Here is an 18,356-nt window from a genome sequence, read left to right as displayed (position 1 = left end):
CTCCCAAAATGCTGGGATTACAGGTGTGAGCGACTGCGCCCAGCTGAGAACAGAAGTTTGAGTTAGTCAACTCCTCAAATCAAGTGGCAGAATTTAAAGGAAATGAAAGCAGTTTCGCAGAGAGATATCTGCACTCCCATGTTTATTGCAGCATATGTTTCAATAGCCAAGGTACAGAAACGACCTGTACAAATCTGGATGAATAAATGGATGAAGACAATGTGGTATAAATGTGCAATGGAGTGTTACTGGAGTTTAAGAAGGAAAGAAATCCCGTCATTTGTGACAACCTGGAGGATATTATGCTAAGTAGAGTAGGCCAGACACAGAAATGTCCCATGATCTCCCTTATATGAGGAATCTAACAGAGTCAAACTCATAGGAGCCCAGGAGTAGAACAGCGGTTGCCAGGGGCTGGGGGGTGGGAAAAATGGGAGATATTGGTCAAGAGGTATGAAGTTTCGTTAGAAAATGAGTAAGTTCTGGAGATCTATGTACAGCCTGCTGACTATGGTTGACAATACCATATTATACACTTGATATCTGCAAAGACAGTGGATCTTAAATGTTCTCGTCACACCACACAAATGGTAGCTATGTGAGGTAAGATCGTATTGTTAATCAGCTTGATTACGGCAATCATTTCATGATGTATTTCATGATGTATATCAAAACATCGCATTATACCTTAAACACATAAAACTTTTCTTTGTCAATTACAGCTCAACAAAGCTGAGGGACAAAACCAGCTGGCAGAGCCAGGTTGGGAGTTGTAATCTCCAGTCTTTCTCCAACTGTGGTTTCTCCCTCAAAGCTTTTCTTTGCATGTTCTCATCTCTGGCTCCCTAGGGTAGCTGCCTCTTACTCTAATGGTTCCTCTTTGTCACCCAGTTTACCTTTTCCCACTGGCCCACACCACAGTATCTGGCCTGTCTCGGGTCAGGTGTCCATCCTTGGTCCAATCAGTTGTGAGTGGTGTGGGAGGGCTTATTAGAGGCAGAAGTCTCCTTAGAAGAGGATGTGAATTCTCAATCTCTCTCCTGCTGCCATGTGAAGAAGGACATGTTTGTTTCCCCTTCCACCATGATTGTTTCTGCTCCAGCCCAGCTCCTGGACTGGCCCCAGGTTCTGGCTCTATGGGTTTCAATCCAAGCATCATTCACTGTTGCACGTGTTTGGCAGCAGGACCCAGCTCCCTGTCTTAGGCAAGCCCAAGGCTCCTCATTTAGTACTCTGTTCCCGCCCTCCTCTGAGGAGCTCCAAGCTAACAAGGCCACCCTAGTGTGTCTCATGAGTGACTTCTACCTGGGCACCATGACAGTGGCCTGGAAGGCAGACAGCATCATCATCACCCAGCACATGGAGACCACTAAGCCTTCCAAACAGAGCAACAAGTACGCGGCCAGCAGCTACCTGAGCCTGATGCCTGAACAGTGGAGATCCCGCAGCAGCTACAGCTGCTGGGCCATGCATAAGGGGAGCACCATGGAGAAGACAATGGCCCACACAGAATGTTCCTAGGTCCCCGGCCCTCACCCCACCCATGGGGGCCTGGAGCTGCAGGATCCCAGAGGAGGGGTCTCTACTCCCATCCCAAGTCATCCAGCCCTTCTCCCTGCACCCAATAAACCCTCAATAAGTATCCTCACGGTCAAACAGAAAAACAAAAAACAAAAAAAAAGAAGAAGATGTGAATATTAGTGAAGACCACTGGCCTTCAACACAGACATGCCTGAATGCATGATTTCATTAATTTGTTAATATGACTTTATTGGATTTTGCGTGATAGCCGGCAGAGGACTTGCCAAGAGTCATCTCATGCAGATGACAAAGCTAGCCAACATCTGAATGAGATCAGTATCGAAAAGTGACAGGCCAGGCTTGGCAGCAAGCACCTGTAGTCCCAGCTACTCAGGAAGCTAGATGGGTGGATTGTTTGAGCCCAGGAGTTGGATTCCAGCTTGGGCAACATAGTGAAACCTGACTCTATTTTTTTTTATTTTTAATTTTAATTTTTGGGGGTAAATGTAGGTATATATATTTAATGGGGTACATGAAATGTTTTGATACAGGCAGGCAAAGACCTCAACTCTTAAAAAAAATGACAATCTAAATGTCAAAAAAAGAGTGGTTAAGCAATTATACTACACGTTGTGATATTAAATAATTGTCAAGAGTTATATTTTCTTTTCTTTTTTTCTTCTTTTTTTTCTTTTGAGACAGAATTTTGCTCTGGTTGCCCAGGCTGGAGTGCAATGTCACCATCTCGGTTCACCACAACCTCCGCCTCCCGGTTTCAAGCAATTCTTTTGCCTCAGCCTCCCAAGTAGCTGGGATTACAGGCATGCGCTACCACGCCCAGCTAATTTTGTATTTTTAGTAGAGATGGGGTTTCTCCATGTTAGTCTCGAACTCCCGACCTCAGGTGATCCGCCCACCTAGGCCTCCCAGAGTGCTGGGATTATAGGCATGAGCCACCACGCCCAGCCAAGAGTTGTATTTTCAAAAGATTTTGATTACATGGAGAAATTCCCAAAATATACTAAATGAAAGAAAAAAAGCACAATAAAATTCTAAATGTGTCTTATGTTAAATGAACATAATGTGCATTTTTAATGATTAGAAGGTAATATGAAGTTTAAAAGCGGATAAAGGGCAGGGCACAGTAGCTCACACGTGTAATCCCAGCACTGTGGGAAGCCAAGGCAGGAGAACAGCTTCAGCCCAGAAGTTTGAGACCAGCCTGGGCAACATGGCGAAACCTCATATCTAACAAATAATACAAAATTAGCTGGGTGTGCGGCACGTGTCTATAGTCCCAGCTACTCAGGAGGCTGAGGTAGGAGGATGGCTAGAGCCTGGGAGATTGAGGCTGCAGTCAGCCAAGACTGTGCCACTGCACTCCAGCCTGGGTAACAGGGCAAGACCTTATCTAAAAAGAAAAAAGAAAAAAAGGGAAATCAAGATAATCAAAAGAATTCTAGAAACAGGAAAGAAAGGCAAGAAAACATAGACTTCTCAGCATCGGTGTCAAGAACCAGAGGCAGAGAGATCCCAGAGCAGACAGACACATGACAGACTCTTATATTTTGGTAAAAATATTTGGTAGCAGAGTTAGCTGCCTTTTTTGGGTTCCACAGAGCTGGTTTGTGATTCTTAAGCTTACTAAGTACGTTGGCATAGGGAAGGTGATGCTTTCCCAAGTATCTCTGACTTTTGGAGAACTTTCCTCTCTCGGCTAGAATACTAGGCTGATGGTCTGGCTTACAAAGTAGCCCCCTGTTTAGATAGAGCGAAATGTTGACCTCAGTTACCTCGTTCACCTCCAAGTTCACCATGGAAGCTCTGAAACTTCAGAGCAGAGAAAGCAAACCCTAAACTGTGCTCACTTTGCTCCAGCCAAAAGAAACCAAACAGGTTCAACCTGTAACTGCCTATCGACCTTTCCCATTTGCTCACCCCAGAGAGTTTTGAGATCATTCCACAAAGATACCAGCTTTTCATATTTGGAACTAAACGAAATGCTCAGGTCCTAGGACCTCCTATGCTTATAAGTTGGCTCCAAGACACAACGCCTCTACTGTTTGCTACTGACAGTCACACCCACATGCATTTTGAGGTTGTGGAGGTAGATTTTTGTGGATGAGGAAGGAACACATTCCATAAACACAAACTGGAAAACCATTGATCAGATGGAACAGGGAAGAAAGTCTACGAAAGAAGGCAAGCCACAAGGTGGATATGAGTCAACAAAGCAACAGAAACAGGCACACACACAGTGTTTGAGGATGTTCAATAAGAGCATTGTCTGTAAGACAATTCTATCTCTTTCTCTGGCCCTCTCTAGTGAAGACACAAGTCGAGTATTGTTGCAGACAGAACCACAATGGTAGCAGAGTCGGGAAAACAAACTGTGAGGAGAGAGTGAATAAAAACTAAGATATTTATACAAGTGCAATAGTAATCAATAAATACATGAGTGCTTGCATTTAAAGAAATAACAAGGTAGTGAGAAGAGAATAATTGTGGGGATTAGTTCCCACCATTTGCTGGCAGAAGCATAAGGTCCAATGATCAAATTCCAAGGTTTAAGTTAAGCATTCTGAGCTTAAGGGGAAGGGAAAAGTTTCCCCCAGACTGGGATAAGCTCTATCTTCAGGCTGTTCGGAAAAAATAGTGGTTAACATTTGTTGCATTATGCCATTGTCATGTACCCTCCTAAAGCCTTAGATGTATTAGCTTATTGACTCCTCACAGAAACACTATGAAACAGGTGTGATTGGGTGCACATGTGACAAATTATGAGACTGAGATACATGAAGTTTAAGTAGGTTGGCCAAGGTCTTGCTGCTAGTGTCAGGACAAAATTTTGAATCGAGGAACCCAGCTGTTACCCAGGAGACCGGAGCTCCAGTTTTCTTTCTTTCTTTTATTTATTTTTTTTCTATTTTATTGATTATTATTTTTTAGACAGGGTCTTGCTCTGTCACCCAGGCTGGACTGCACTGGTGAGCTCTTAGCACACTGCAGCCTCTAGCTCCTGGGTTCAAGCGATTCTCATGCCTCGGCCTCCTGAGTAGCTGGGATTATGTGCGTGCGCCACCATGCCCAGCTAGTTTTTTCTATTTTTAGTAGAGATGGATTTCACTGTGTTACCCCGGATGATCCTGAACTCCTGGCCTCAAGTGATCTACCTGCCTTGGCCTCTCAAAGTGCCAGGATCACAGGCGTGAGCCACCGCGCACAGCTGGAGCTCCAGTTTTCATACAAGGCACACACTTGAAAGCTTGCTCTTTGGCCTCCCCTTTCAGTTTATTATTGTGATAGTTAATTTCACATGTCTTAAAATTACTTAATTGCACCAGGAGTGCTCAGATTAAGTATTGTTCTGGGGGGCCGGGCATGGTGCCTCACGCTTGTAATCCCAGCACTTTAGGAGGCCCAGGTGGGCAGATCACCTGAGGTCAGGAGTTCGAGACCAGCCTGGCCAACATGGTGAAACTCTGTCTCTACAAAATACAAAAATTAGCCGGGCATGGTTGTGGGTGCCTGTAATCCCAGCTACTTGGGAGGCTGAGGCAGGAGAACCGCTTGAACTCAGGAGACGGAGGTTGCAGCGAGCTGAGATCACGCCATTGCACTCCAGCCTGGGTGACAAGAGTGAAACTCCATCTCAAAAAAAAAAAAAATAAATAAATAAATAAATATTGTTCTGGGTGTGCCTGTGAGGGTGTTTCCGTCTGAGATCAACATTGGGATCAGTGGACTTGGTAAAGTAGACTGCTTTCTCTAATGTGGGTGGGCACCATCCAATTCATTCCCAGCCTGAAAAGAACAAAAGGTGGAGGAAGGAAGAATTTGCCCCCTTTTGCTTCCACCCTGGCTACTTGAGTTGGGGGAGGTCTTCTCCTGCCCTTGGACTGGGATTTACAACGTGGGATTCCCTGGATCTCAGGCCTTCAGAGTAGGACTGGAATTGCACCACCCACTTTCCTGGGTCTCCAGCTTATAGACGGCAAGATCATGGGACTTCTCAACCTCCTAATCAGGTGAGCCCATTTCTTATAATAAATCTGTGTATCCTTTCTATACCTACAGCTGCATCTTTATCTTTATCTATATCTACCTCCTATTGGTTCTGTTTCTCTGCAGAATCCTGATTAATACAATTATAATACCCCAATCTGCCCAGAAGTCTGACATAACATTGGGGAACTGGGAAGAGATATTATGAATGACTCTGCCTTCAAAAAGTCCCCCTTTCTTCTTTCCAGCTTCTAACCAGCTTCAAGAAACATCCTGGAATCCATAAAAAATACTTATCGCGATATGTCTGCCCATCAGAAGAACTTCTTAGAATAAACCAAGATTTAGTACTGACAACAGTGTATATTGGCACACAGTTGTGTAAGTCCTTACTTTTTTTTTTAACAAATGTTCTCACTTATTTCTTACAAAACCCCAAAGCACTTTGAGACTAGTATTATTCTCCTCATTCTATAGGTGAGATAACTAAAGTTCTGAGAGCTTAGGTGACTTGTCCAAGGTCACTTAGCCAACACATAACACAGCCAGCACTAGAATCCAAATTCAGTGAGTGGTCTTATGTGATGGATCCTCTGTAGGCCATAAAAAGTCCCTGTTCTTTGGGATCTCTCATGTCACTGATATGGTAATACATAACCCATAAGAGATCTTTAATAGATATTGTTGAAAGATTTCAGTAACAGAGACGGGGCACAGTGGCTCACGCCTGTAATCCCAGTACTTTGGGAGGCTGAGGCGGGTGTATCAACTGATGTCACAAGTTTGAGATCAGCCTGGCCAACATGGTGAAACCCTGTCTCTACCAAAAATAGAAGAATTAGCCAGGCATGATGGTGGGCGCCTGTGATCCCAGCTACTCGGGAGGCTGAGGCAGGAGAATCACTTGAACCTGGGAGGCAGAGGTTGCAGTGAGTTAAGACCACACCATTGCACTGCAGCCTGGGTGACAAGAGTGAAACTCTCAAAAAAAAAAAAAATTTCAATAGCAGAAAGAATTTTAAAGTGTTAGTTTAAAACTGGAGTGGTGCCTGCATTCTGAAGTAGAAGTTTGGAAGATATTTTTATTTTGTTCTAGAAGGGACCTTTTCTGAGCCCTTTCAGTTCATTTTTCTTAAGGACGGCTAGCAGTTGAATAATCTGAATGCACTTATTTCAGACTGAGATGGCAGGTGTTGTTTAATAATATAATGCTGTCATTAATATAACTTTCAATAATGTAAAGGTACAGAATGTTGTGGTTTGAATGTGCCCTTCAAACTTCATGTGTTGGAAATTTAATCCCCCAATTCAAATGCTGATTGGAGGGGAGGCCTTTCAGAGGCAATTAGGATTAAAGAAGGTCATCAGGGCGGGGGCCCCACAATAGGACTGGTGGCTACACAAGAAGAAGAAGAGAAGCCTCAGATGACACTCACCCTGGTGCCTTCTCACCACGTGATGCTCTCTTTCATGTTATCATGTAGCAAGAAGGCCCTCCCCAGAGGCTGGTGCAATGCTCTTGGACTTTCCAGTCTCTAGAACTATAAGAAATAAGTTTCTTTTCTTTATAAATTACCAGTCTTAGGTATTCAGTTAAAGCAACAAAAAATGGACTAAGGCAGGGAGTGTCTTTGTCTTGAGCAGAGATTTTCTTTATAATTTCTACAAGATTTTTGCTTCTTGTACCTGAAAGTGGTAGAAGTGAGGGAGATGAAAAGGAGGAACTGAGCCTGAACAACAAAGTGGTAGGCTGGGGATGGAAAACAGATGGCCTAAGGGGATTTCAACTGAAGGAGTGTGGCCAATGGGCGACACTAGCAGTGATAATAGATATCCACACTTAAGGTTCCCTTTTCTGAAGAACAGTTCCCTTGTGCTCATCTCTGCCCATGTAGTCTTAAACATGGCAGCCTTGCCTTCCATCCTTTGAGAAATAAGGCACAGGACTCTGCACCTAGTGTAGGAGGCGATGGGTTAGGGAGAAGGGTAGCAGGCTGAGAAATGGTTATGAAAAAGCCAGAGGTGAATAGCAGAGAAGCCTTGAGGTTTGGGAGTATAAGATCTGAGACAAGATAACCAGAATGAAAGTGTGAAAAGGATGGCCAGGCGTGGTGGCTCACGCCTGTAATCCCAGCATCTTGGGAGGCCAAGGTGGGTGGATCACCTGAGATCAGGAGTTCGAGACCAGCCTGGCCAACATGGCAAAATCCCATCTCTACTAAAAAGACAAAAATTAGCCAGGTGTGGTGGTGGGTGCCTGTAATCCCAGCTACTCTGCGGGCTGAAGCAGGAGAATCACTTGAACCTGGAAGGTGGAGGTTGCACTGAGCTGAGATCATGCCACTGCACTCCAGCCTGGGCAACAGAGTGAGACTCTGTCTCAAAAAAAAAAAAAACAGAAAGTGTGAAAAAGAGAAGCAACCTTCACCCACCCTGAAGGAGACTCAGAAACGTCTGTGGAGGAAATTGGACTTGCTGCAGACAAGTAGGGTGGGAGTTTCAGCTGCTTTGTATAGGCTTTAAATAGAAGTGTTCCCTTGGCCACATACACATACTCAAGTGCATACATACGCCCACGAGCATGTTGAAAGCTAGAGGACCCGGGGAACATTCAGGTTACTTTTGTTAAATACATGAACTACCATATATCCTGAATTTTAGAAGAGAAATGTATATAACCAGAAAATGATATTACCTTATACTCAGGCTATCTTTGTGGATGATGGGGGACGGTGATCGATAGTAAGTGAAGGGAAATGAAACCACAGAAGTAACAGAACTGCAACTAGAGGGAAAATTATTTATTCAAGTCATATGTAAATATGTGCCTTTTTGAAAGTACAACTTTGTCACTCTTAATGGTTTTAGACATCTGAGAGGGGCCCTGTGCTATAGCCGAGAGAGATCACTGTTTCGACCAGGGGAATTCAGATTTTGCTGACATTCATTTTTATAAGGAATACAGTAGATATCTGAATAACAAATAACAGCCTGTAAATATTTACATATATGAAATAATCCTGTTTGTATATTTGAAATAATCTGCTATCTATTAACAGAAGGAAAATATTACTATACAGTAGGTACATCCAGTCATAATGGGCAGCTCAACATTTCTGGAAGAGCCATCTGCAAGAAAACAATAGTATTGTAAATATTTAAAAGACAGTAATTAAACTCAGCATTGAGGTGAACTCCACACTGATTTTAGTTACTGTTTTTCTTCAGATTCTACAAAGAGGGAAGTACTCAAAGAAATCTTTACATTCTAGAAAGATCTAGTTTTTATCAAGATGCATTGTTTAATACTCTTAAACTACTTGTCTGTGAGACTATGCTTTTTAGGAATGAATGTGATTCTGTTACTTCTAATGTGATAACAGTAACTCCTGGGTACATTTCAATCTTTGCAAAATTTTAACTCAAAATAAAAATCATCCACTAGTGTGAAATATTTCAATGACATGATTCCAATACAGATTTCAAGATGAAAACATGAGGTTTCCTTCAAAAGGAATTTTACTCTCCTTTTAGAAAATTGTGTAGGTATTTACATAAGTTAATTTTGAGAATTTTTAGCTAATCATACATTTATTCATCAGTAAGTGATTGAAATTGAGTCCTTTTAGAGAAGGAAACCCAATTAAGATGGTGTTGTGGTTGAACTGTGTCCCCCAAAAAAACGTATGTTGAAATCCTAATCCCCAGAACCTCAGAATGTGACCTTATTTGGAAATAGGGTCACTGAAGATCTAATTGGTTAACATGAGGTCATACTGGAACGGGGAGGCCTCCTAATCCACTATGACTGGTACAGGACGATAACCATGTGAAGACAGACACATACAGGAAGAATGTCATGTGACCACAGAGGCAGTGATTAGAGTTATGCAGCTACAAGCCAAGCACTGCCTGTGACGCCAGAAGCCAAGAGAAAGGCACGGAACAGATTCTCCTAGAGCCGTTGAGAGAGCATGGCCCTGCCAACGCCTTAATTTCAGACTTCCAGCCTCCAGAACTATGAGATGATAAATTTCTGTGTTCTGAAGCCACCCAGCTGTGATATTTTGCTATCACAATCCTGAGGAATAAAAACAGATGGGAACAGATGTACCCACCTGTCTTTGGGTCTATGAAGTAGTACCAAGGGCATAGGCTTTGAGGTCCAGCAGAAGTGGAAATTAACCCCAACCCAGTCAATTCCTTCCTATGTGACTTTACACAAGGTAATTAGGGTAGCCTGTTTCCTCAGCAACATGACAGAAATAAGATCTTCTGCCGGGCGCGGTGGCTCAAGCCTGTAATCCCAGCACTTTGGGAGGCCGAGACGGGCGGATTACGAGGTCAGGAGATCGAGACCATCCTGGCTAACACGGTGAAACCCCGTCTCTACTAAAAAAATACAAAAAAACTAGCCGGGCGAGGTGGCGGGCGCCTGTAGTCCCAGCTACTCGGGAGGCTGAGGCAGGAGAATGGCATGATCCCGGGAGGTGGAGCTTGCAGTGAGCTGAGATCCGGCCACTGCACTCCAGCCTGGGTGACAGAGCAAGACTCCGTCTCAAAAAAAAAAAAAAAAAAAGATCTTCATAAGATAGTTAGCAGGGCATGGTGGTGCATGCCTGTAATCCCAGCTACTTGGGAGGCTGAAGCAGGAGGATAATTTGAGCCCAGAAGTTAGAGACCAGCCTGAGCAACATAGGAAGACTCCATCTCAAAAAAAAAGAAAAAAAAAGATTGTTAAGGGCATCAATTGGTGATTGGTAAATATACAAAAGTTATGGGGCACACAGGTTCTCAAAAAATACTAATTTACAACCCATATATATGAGTTCATTTAAGTGGTCCATTAATATTATTTTATGTGGTCATGGAAATGAAGAGCTTTTTTTATTTTCAATAATTAAAAAAATAGTATCTATAAATCCGAACTTCTAGTGACCTGGATGTTCAGTAACATTTTTGGCAGTAATGATTTAAAAAAATGAATTATTCATAGTTAATGGGAAATAGACAACCATTTTATTTATGTGCTGTACAGTTTTGTTCAGTCAAAGAAACTCTAGTCCCCTAATTTAAAGAACACTCAGGAAAGGAAGTATCCCACACAAGAAATGTGGTGGATGAAAACTCCCTATAAAAAGTTTATTCCTTTAATTATATGCTAAAAAAATATATTTTTAGAAGTAGTAAAATTATAGTCTTTCCAAGAGTACTGTAATGTGAATTATCCAACCCAATGACTCAGGTTCAAAGTATGAATTATGTATTAGTCTCATTAGAAAGGGATAAAACTTGTCATTCAATATGGGGGAATGACATATTACTTATGTGATCATCCTTCTGAGATCCCATTAAAATGATAGTAAAGAAATTAAAAGGGCAGAATCTAAGGGCAAAGGGCAGTTAAGAGAAAACGAAGACCTAATGATGATCACCGATCTAAATCTTTCAATAAACTTCTAGAAGACAGAGAAGGAAGTGATAACTAGAGAAACACAGTGGAGGTGGAGGAACTCAAAATATGCCACTCAGGCTGTGCACAGTGGCTCACACCTGTAATCCCGGCACTTTGGGAGGCCGAGGCAGGCGGATCACCTGAGGTCGGGAGTTCAAGACCAGACTGACCAACATGGACAAACCCCGTCTCCACTAAAAATACAAAATTACCAGGCGTGGTGGCACATGCCTGTAATCCCAGCTACTTGGGAGGCTGAGGCAGGAGAATCGCTCGAATCCGGGAGGCAGAGGTTGCAGTGAGCCAAGATCGTGCCACTGTACGCCAGCCTGGGTGGACAGAGTGAGACTCCATCTCAAAAAAAAAAGAAATAAATAAATATGCCACTGTGGCAAACAGACTTTTTTGAGTTAAGGGTCTTGAAAAAAACAGCAAGAACAAGATCATTCTGACCTTCCTACTGTTTATTAAAAGCAGATGATTAAATTCCTGTGTGACAAATATCCTCCCTGTACCAGAAGGAAAATATCACTCTTATCATCATCAAGGATAAGAAGTTGAGGCCAAGGAAAATCTGTACCGACAAACCGTGTTAGACTAATCCTGATCCTCCTAGCCACTTCTCTATTCAACGAACCACCCTTCTCAAGCTCCTTTGACTTGTCACATTTTCACAATTTACTTTGTGTTGTCTAATTCAGTATCTCTGTGTTTATCTCTAACTGCCTCCTTGAGTCTCCATTTCCTTTTGAAGGCTCCCATGCCGTGTAAAACTTGCAGTAAATAAATGTGCATGCTTTTCTTCCATTGCTACAGCTTATGTCAATTTAATTCCCAGGCTCAGCCAAAAAACCCTAAAAGGGTAGAGATAAAATTTTGCTTCCTCTATAAAGGGAATTCCAGCCAGAAGGATGCATGGAGAGACCATATCTGAGAAGGAAGCCAATCCGCCTGCAGGACCCAGTGAGCAAGGGCTCAGAAAATTCACTTCTCACATTTTCTTTTCTTTGCAAATTACTTGGCAATATGCCTCAAGAATACAGAAGAGTAAACCAAGGAAAAGACACCAGGATCCAGGAAACAGTGGTTTCAAATGAGGTAAGTAATTAAGGGAAGTCCCTGGGTGACAGCTGTGCAGCAGATCAAGGCAGCAAGTCACAAAGGCCTTAGGAGGAAGTTATCTTGAGGAAAAAAGAGAGTTGAGTATTTTTCAAAATCTTACACTAACTTTGAGATTTTGTAATAATAGAAAGATACCAACAATGCAAAAATAAAAAAGAAAGACAGGAAGACAAGTAGAAAGCCACCTTATTAGGATAATTTGACTGCAAGCAGCAGGAAAACCAAACCAAGAAGACTTAAAAATAAGATATTTATTGGCCGGGCGCGGTGGCTCAAGCCTGTAATCCCAGCACTTTGGGAGGCCGAGACGGGCGGATCACGAGGTCAGGAGATCGAGACCATCCTGGCGAACACGGTGAAACCCCATCTCTACTAAAAAATACAAAAAACTAGCCGGGCGAAGTGGCGGGCGCCTGTGGTCCCAGCTACTCGGGAGGCTGAGGCAGGAGAATGGCGTAAACCTGGGAGGCGGAGCTTGCAGTGAGCTGAGATCCGGCCACTGCACTCCAGCCTGGGCGACAGAGCCAGACTCAGTCTCAAAAAAAAAAAAAAAAAAAAAAGATATTTACTATCTGACATAACAAGAGATTTATAGGCAGGGAAACTTTAGTTGACTGGTTCATTCAGTATCTGATTTTTCAAGTGCATGGGTTCTTTACATCTTTCTTTTGTTTTTTCTTTTTCTTTTTCTTTTTTTTTACAGTCCAGAGGTCTTTTATTTTTTTTAACACCTATGAAGTCATGCATTCACAGGGAATAGGTTCCAGCAGCTCAGGCTGCTTCCCATTGGTTCCCACACAGTGTGCGTCTCTGGGTGGAGCAGCCCCATGCTTCCGCTGAACCCGCGTACCTTTCTCTTTGGCTTCTTTCTTTTTCTGACCATTTTCCTTCATGCGTTTCAGGAAGCTATCTCGGCTCTTAGAGTGCTTGATGTACTCAATACGCACATTAATTATCTGGCAAGAATCTTGCCCTTAACTTGTTTGTTTACACAATGCCAACAGCATGCTGGGGAACATTGTAGACTCTTCCAGTTTTGCCAAGGTAACACCTGTGGGGCATCCCTTTTTGGACAGTACCCATTCCCTTGATGTCTACAATGTCATCTTTCTTATAGATTCATATATACGTGGCCAAAGGAACAACTCCATGTTTTCTAAAAGGCCTCGAGAACATATATCAGGTGCCTGTCCTCTTTCCTTTTGTGTTTGTCATTTTGACAAGTTACTGGAAAATGGCGGTTCCGGCCAAAAGGCTACATCTTTCTTTCTGCCATCTTCACTCAGCCAAAGGCAGGCTCCCCTCATGGTAACAAGATGCACACGCTCTTTCAGGGTTCATATCCAACATGGCAGAATCCCAAAGAAAATACTCTATCTCCCTTAGAGAAAGGAAAACTTGCTGGAAGCCCCTAGTAGGCATTTTCTCCTGTCTCATTGGCTAAAACTGTATCCTGTGCACATTGAACAACTACTGGAAGGGAGAATGGAACCACTGCAGCAGGGATTGTTAATTGCCCCTCAATATCCATCTCCCCCTCCCTCCTTTCTATGATAGAACTTCCTAAATTGTATCTCGACACAAAATCACCAAGCTAGAAGCAACTTTTCCCATCCTCTCTTGCACCTAGGTGTGGCCATGTTACTACGGTCTGGCCAATAGGATATGAGTGGAAATGATGTGGGCAATTTGTAAATTTTTCTTTAAAAAAAGTTGTGTGCTCTCCACCAGCTCAATTCCTCCGTTCTGGCTAGTATGAAGACTCGGTGGTAGTGGGTCAGCTTCAAACATGAAGATGGGGGCAATTCCCAAGGGGATGACAGAGCCATAGGTAGAAGGAGCCTGGGGACCCAGGACATTCTCTTGATGCTCAGCCTCTCTCCTCTTACACTGTCAGCTAGCTAGGAATTCTACCTGACAGACACTCTATTTATGTTGGTGACTATTAAAGTAGTGGCAGGGGCCGGGCGCAGGCTCATACGTGTAATCCCAGCACTTTGGGAGACTGAAGCAGGCAGATCACTTGAGGTCGGGAGTTCGAGACCAGCCTGGTCAACATGGCGAAACCCCATCTCTACTAAAAATACAAAAATTAGCCAGGTGTGGTGACAGGTGCCTGTAATCCCATCTCTCAAGAGGCTAAGACATGAGAATCACTTGAACCCGAGAGATGAAGGTTGCAGTGAGCCGAGATTGTGCCACTGCACTCCATCTTGAGTGACACAGTAAGACTCTGTCTCATAAATAAATAAAGTAGTGGCGGGTGCTCTGGCTCATGTCTGTAATCCCATCACTTTGGGAGGCCAAGGCAGGTGGATCACCTGAGGTCGGGAGTTCGAGACCAGCCTGGCCAACATGGTGAAATCCTGTCTCTACTAAAAATTAAAAAATTAGCCAGGTGTGGTGGCAGGTGGCTGTAATCCCAGCTACTTGGGAGGCTGAAGCATGATAATTGCTTGAATCCAGGAGGCGGAAGTTGCAGTGAGCCAAGATCGTGCCACTGCACTCTGGGCAACTGAGTAAAACTTTGTCTCAAAAAACAAAACAAAACAAAACCAAAAAATCCAGAAACTTCCTAAAGTAGCCAAAGCAATATCCCAATTACTGCAGTGGCCATGCTTCCCTTAGACCAGTGGTTCTCAAAGTATGAGTCCCATACTGAGAGCACCAGCATCACCAAGGAACTTGTTGGAAATGTACATTCTTGGGCCTTGCCCCAGACCTACTGAATTGGAATGTCTGTGACTGTATCCCAGCAACCTGTTTTTTGTTTTGTTTTGTTTTTTTTTTGAGACAAAGCGAGACCCTGTCTCAAAATAAATTAATAAAAGAAAAGAAAAAAGAAACTTAAAAAGAGAAGAGAAGAAAGAAAATGGGAAGAGATAATGTCAATAGGCAACATCATGAGAAATGAAGGTGCTAATTTAAAATCATAAATGCAAGGAAAAAGGAATTCAAAATAAGAATATAATTCTATTGTTAGAAGGGGCTGCGTAAAGGTGTACTAAATCTTCATTTTGCATAAAAAGAAAGTCAATAGGTAGTTCCCAAAAATACTGTATTAAGGCCAAACAAGGTGTTGCATGCCTCTAATCCCAAGGCTGTGGGAGGCTTGAGGCAAAAGGATTGTTTGAGGCTTGGAGGCAACATAATGAGATCCCCATTTCTACAAAAAAAAATTAATGAATGAATGAATTATTTTGAGATGGAATCTTACTCTGTCGCCCAGGCTGGAGTGTAGTGGCACGGTATCGGCTCACGGCAACCTCTGCCTCCCGGGTTCAAGCAACTCTCCTGCCTCAGCCTCCCAAGTAGCTGGGACTACAGGCATGCATCACCACGCCTGGCTAATTTTTTTTTTTTTTTTTTTTTTGAGACGGAGTCTGGCTCTGTCGCCCGGGCTGGAGTGCAGTGGCCGGATCTCAGCTCACTGCAAGCTCCGCCCCCCGGGTTTACGCCATTCTCCTGCCTCAGCCTCCCGAGTAGCTGGGACTACAGGCGCCCGCCGCCTCGCCCGGCTAGTTTTTTTTGTATTTTTTAGTAGAGACAGGGTTTCACCGTGTTCGCCAGGATGGTCTCGATCTCCTGACCTCGTGATCCGCCCGTCTCGGCCTCCCAAAGTGCTGGGATTACAGGCTTGAGCCACCGCGCCCGGCCCTAGCTAATTTTTTTGTGTTTTTTTTCAGTAGAGATGGGGTTTCACCATGTTGGCCAGGTTGGTCTCAAACTCCTGACCTCAGGTGATCCGCCCACCTCAGCCTTCCAAAGTGCTGGGATTACAGGCGTGAGCCACCACGCCCAGTCAAAAAAAAATTATTATTTTTTAAATTAACCAGGCGTGATGATGGACGCTTGTAACCTCCCATCAGGCTGAGGTGGGAAGATGGATTGAGCTCAAGAATCTCAAAGTCACAGTGAGCTCTGATTGTGCCACTGCACTCTAGCCTGCATGACAGAATAAGATCCTGTCTCTAAAAACAAAACAAAACAAACAAAACTGTAAAATACTGTATCAAGAAACAACTGCCAGGCACGGTGACTCATGCCTGTAATCCCAGCATTCTGTGAGGCCAAGGCAGGTGGATCACTTGAGCTCAGGAGTTTGAGACCAGCCTGGGCAACACGATGAAACTTGATCTCTACAAAAAAATACAAAAATTAGCCGGGCATGGTGACACGCAGCTATAGTCCCAGCTACTCAGGAGGCTGAGGTGGGAAGATTGTTTTAGCCAGAGAGGCGGAGGCTGCAGTGAGCCAAGATGGTGCCACTTCACTCCAGCCTGGGTGATAGAGCAAGACCCTGTCTCACAAAAACATAAATCAAAGCAAAACAATGCCTGCGTTAGCATATTATTTAAGGATATGAGGCAATCACCATAAGAATAAAAACAGACGATTCAACTAGTTAAAAAGAATTTTCCCTTTTGGGATGGGGACTGTGAGAGGAGAGCTGTTGATTTTCATTATAAATCCTTCTGTACTGTTTAATTTTTTTTTTAACCTAGGGCATGTATGCTTATAATGAACCATTGAAAAATTATGCTTTCAGAGGGGCTATACACAAGGTGGGACAGAGTCCTCCCACTCTGAGAGCCTCTTTGTGAAGTTCTGCTTTGTCCAGGAGGGGGTCACCAGAATGTTTGCAGAGCCCCCGCCAGCACTGTCTCATGAAGCAGCTTTACAAATGGTCGGATGGGACAGGGTTTCTGACAAAAGGCCCTCTCCTCATTGGCATAATCCTCTGGACAGCTGTACCGGTTGAATGGGAACAGCTCAGAGCAGTCTGTTGGCAGGCTTGCTGCTGTCACCTCTTGTAGAATTTCCTCTCGACCACCCTGCTCTCTCATTCAGATGTCGAACATACAGCCTTAATGGGTAATGGATGTTTTCACCCAGAGAATCCTCCTCATTAGCCTCTCAGTTCTGACCCGGAGGCTGAATGTTCACATCATGGAAAGTCACAATATTTCCACAATCATTGGCCCCAAAGCACTTGTTCAAATAGTAATGGTAGTTAGGATGCTGTAAGAAGATCAATTAAACCATGTCTATGTCTTTACATTTAGCTGGACCTTACTGTCCTGTTTGTGATTTACTCTGTACCCAAAAGCTGATGTCAGACTTTCTACTTTCAACACCAAGTAATTATGGGTGGAAACGGGGAGGTTGAAGTGGTTTGGGAGTGGAGTGACATGTAAGGCAGTAGTTTTCAGACCATTTCCGGTGGCGCCTTGGTGTGCTGCAAAGATACTTTCATGGAAATGTCCCAGGGATTGGTCAGGACCCTGGATCCTACCTCACTCGAATCAGAGTAGCTCATTTTTGGGGTTTTTTTTTTGAGACAGAGTCTCACTCTGTTGCCCAGGCTGGAGTGCAGTGGCACGATCTCGGCTCCCTGCAACCTCTGCCTCCCAGGTTCATGCAACTCTCATGTGTCAGCCTCCTGAGTAGCTGGGATTACAGGCACCCACCACCATGCCTAGCTAATTTTTCTTTTCTTTTTTTTTTTTTTTTTGTATTTTTAGTAGAGATGGGGTTTTGCCATGTTGGCCAGGCTGGTCTGGAACTCCTGACCTCAAGTGATCTGCCCACTCAGCCTCCCAAAGTGCTGGGATTACAGGTGTGAGCCTCCAGGCTCGGCCAGCCCACTTAATCTTAAACGCAGTCTTCCACTTCATACAACACACAGGACATAGGATGTAGCAAGTTGGAAAAATTACTCATACCACCACCCAGATGTGCAAAGAATTTAGAGTGCATTTTCCCTTTGCTTGCTCATTTAGAAGCACACCTGCTCCTCTTCACCTCCCAGGTAGCAAGGGAAAGGCTAGATTTAATCTCATTACAATATTTCCATTTCTTCCCATTTATACAGGCTTGTTTCAGCGTAAACATTTGGTCCATTCGAGGTTCAACTTCCCACTAGGGCTAATGAAAATCTTTACCTGGTTGAGTAAATGTTTTCAGGTAAAATACTCTATCTCAAATTTAGTCTCCTCCTCCCTGACCTGGTAGAAAGGGCAGGACTTACTATATCCTTGTGATGCCTGTAAGATAAAAGGGTTCCTGAGTGGCATGTATCTCAGGCCTTCTCTGGTCTCAGAGGCAATGCCCCAAGCCTGCCTGGGTACTGTTTGCCCTGCTGCTGTTGGGGGTGAAATTTGCTGCTGGGATCATTCGTGGCTTGGTCAGTGCCCAGCGGGCGGTCACCAATAACGTCACTCCCTCTGAGCCTATACCACACCCTCCACCA

At 43.8% G+C, this 18,356-nt stretch overlaps 1 pseudogene; it reads left to right on the top strand.

Moving 5' to 3' along the window:
- Nucleotides 1-1,090: 1,090 nt before the first annotated feature.
- On the top strand, nucleotides 1,091-1,681 carry LOC112611716 (annotated as a pseudogene).
- The last annotated feature ends 16,675 nt before the right edge of the window (nucleotides 1,682-18,356 follow it).

This window comes from Theropithecus gelada, chromosome 18, assembly GCF_003255815.1.
Source record: "Theropithecus gelada isolate Dixy chromosome 18, Tgel_1.0, whole genome shotgun sequence".
Classification (NCBI taxonomy): domain Eukaryota; kingdom Metazoa; phylum Chordata; class Mammalia; order Primates; family Cercopithecidae; genus Theropithecus; species Theropithecus gelada.
Note: the sequence above shows the minus strand (reverse complement) of the source record. Positions and strands in the feature narration are given on the sequence as shown.